Source organism: Morone saxatilis, unplaced genomic scaffold (assembly GCF_004916995.1).
Source record: "Morone saxatilis isolate NCDOM2014 unplaced genomic scaffold, NCSU_SB_2.0 Contig7, whole genome shotgun sequence".
Lineage (NCBI taxonomy): Eukaryota > Metazoa > Chordata > Actinopteri > Moronidae > Morone > Morone saxatilis.
In genome coordinates this window covers 6,593,131-6,595,999 of record NW_023340246.1, presented here as the reverse complement: position 1 = coordinate 6,595,999, position 2,869 = coordinate 6,593,131, and the positions used below count along the sequence as shown (strand labels likewise).

Below are 2,869 nucleotides of genomic sequence, written 5' to 3'. Positions count from 1 at the left end.
CAAAAAACCCTCTCTGCATTTAGAGATTCCAGTATTTACTCTACGTGATGTTTATAAATATTTCGGAAAGAGGGAGATGACATGTTTGTGCAACATACCCTCAGATTTACAAAGCGATGCCATTGCGGAACCAAAAACAAAAGCATGGGTGATATTTTTGACAAACGTAAACAGACGCTGCACAAGAGAGTTTACAGTCGAGCATTGAAACAAGATGTGGGGATTACTGGATTGTGTGTATTGGGTGTCTCTGTTGTGCGTAGGGAAGAAGTATTGATTAGTTTGCCAAGAAAGGTCTGTAATCGCTTCCTGAAATTGTTCAGTCGTGCTGCTGTCATTAATTAATCAGTTTCGATTTCTGCAGGCTCCAGGGAGCGTTTAATCGACACACATAAATCCACTTTGAACAAGAAGTCACTCCATGTCGACTTCCATAATATGAGTTCAGTAATTTAAGTGCTGGAATAATTCATCTGAGCCTAAAACAATGAATTGACTCTGGCTTATTGCTTCTCCGCAAATTACTAAAAATATCAAATATGATTTTTTGTTTTTGTATAATAAACTCTTGATTGGTGCTTTCTTCTTCCCATAAAAAAAATATTTATATTTTCGAAGAATAGCACAATCACCCTTTTCAATAAAATGTTTTTCTTCATATTCATCACGAATTCAACATCCCGCTTGGATCCCAAAGTGAAACTATAGGAAATAAGACTACAAAAACCCAAGACCTGTGAACAGTAGCAGTGTCATCTTTATGATTTTCAATGACCTGTGAAGGCCAACTTGCATGCTCCAGTTTGCGGCCTCTGTTTTGGGTTTGCTGTATCCTATTGTGACAGCTTCTTTACACAATCTAATTTAATCAACAAAATAAATGATGTTTTAGGTTTACCAGATGAATTTTCAAATTTAAACAAACATTTCCATTCCTGTGCGACTCAAGAAATAGACAGGCACAGTTTAATAACCCCAGCCCCCCTCTTTCTCGCTCTCTGTCTCTCTCTCTCTCCGCTCCGGTCCATAGCCTCCGCTTCCCTGTCCAAATCAAATGTTTAAAAGATGTTTTTAAGAAGTCGCTCCGTGGTCAGACACAGCTGTTCTGGGCTCCTGCTCCACACACAGAAGCAGGGTGGCTCCTAATACACTCTGAAAGCCAGGAGAGAGTGAGCGTCTTCTACCAATCACCACCACCTATTACCATGTTAACCCCTGACCTCTCGGTGTGTCTCTGGGGTCGGAGCGCGGGAGAGCAAGCGGAGAGGAGCAGCGCTGCAGGAAATTGAAAGCATGCTGTAGTAGAGGAAGAGAGGAGCAGATGTGTACAGATGTTCAGGTGGAGAGGACTCGGTGGAAAGATAATCACTGATCAATTCTCGTATAGTAAGTGCAGTGGATAGATGCTGTGCTGCGGCTCATTGATGTTGCCCCTGTTTATGAACATCTGGGTAGTAAATCTGTCAGTATAACCACAAAAAGTCCCCTTGACAGCGCAATGTGATTTTGCAAGACCACCAGCGCTTTCTGTTGTATTTATGATTTAAAATAAATAAATGTAGGGTACTGTACTGTATCAGAGCTGACTAAATGTACTAAAAGTATTGACATTGTAAACATTTTTCTTTCAGTCAGACAAAAAGAGGATCTGAGTGACATTGAGTTTGAGTATTCATTAGGCTGGGTGAAATTGAATATAAAATGTGTTACATAGATTTTAGATTTTTATACATATGTTTTGAGGCATAAGGATTGATTGTCTTTTAATCATTACTACAAACCATTTGGTGGACAAAAAACATGATGTCACTGAGCCTTGCCTTTTGTTGATTTTATATATTTTCTGCGAGTTCTTCTTGCTCCTATGTTTCTCCTGGATCATTTTGTCCAGCGTCAGCCAGTTTGCTGGGAACACAAGTTACAAAATATTGTTTTGTTAGTTAGAAAGCCACATTACTCCATCCCGCCTGTCGATTTGTATTTAAGGACATTTTTAATTTAGGACTGAGTGTACATTCCCAGCGATAAATTGAGCCGACTTGAGGGAGTGGGCAAATATTCCAAATTGAGAAAAGGGGGCTCATTAAAATTTGTCTTGGCATTTACATCAAGCAATTCTCATTTAATTGCCTCAAATACATTTTTTATAACTCCTCAGACTGGCAGATCAGATGGGGAGGGCAGAATAATCTTCAACATGTGTGGCACCCACTCAACCACCATGACTCTCTGGGGAACATTTAACTGCCTATTTTCTCTATTACAAACTTAATTACATATAGACAATTAAGTCATGGGAGCAATTATTGTTCAGTAAAGTTGTGCAGTCGCAGTATAGAAAGAAAAAAAAATGCTTACACAGACGGACCCAAATCAACACGATCAAAAGAAAAGCAGGGTGATGTGGGTAAATATCTGAAGACTCCGGGCGGAAAACTTTCCCCAAAGAAAATCTCTGATAATTTGCAGGGAAACCGTATATGTATTTGAGAAAGGCAGCTTCTGTTGCATAAGTGTTGCCTTAGATCTAACCACAGGCCTGCTTCTTGGAGACATCTTAAAAGTGAACCAGACATTCCCCCCCCCTCCCCCAAGCCAGGGAGAGACGTGAAGCCCACTCATCAATAGGTAATTTGAAAAAGCCAGGGGGAAAAATCTGAGCGCTTCACTGGCTGCTACTGTGCTGAGGAGACTCTTCCCTTAGCTCCAGGCTCAAAGGAACTCTATTTAGCAATGCTTAATTGTACCTCTGAGGCAAACATGTTATTTAATCCCAGCAGGGTCATATTGATGGAGTAAAATGGTGCTGTGTGTGTTTGTGCGCTGCAGCAGCTATTAGGACTTATTAGTACTGGAGGTTCACATTAGT

The 2,869-nt window shown here is 40.4% G+C and overlaps 1 protein-coding gene across 2 annotated transcripts in view; it reads left to right on the top strand.

Annotated features, from left to right (window-relative positions):
* Positions 1-2,869, top strand: part of runx2b (RUNX family transcription factor 2b) — a 40,330-nt gene that overhangs the window by 1,269 nt on the left and 36,192 nt on the right. The gene's annotated exons all lie outside the window — the stretch shown is intronic.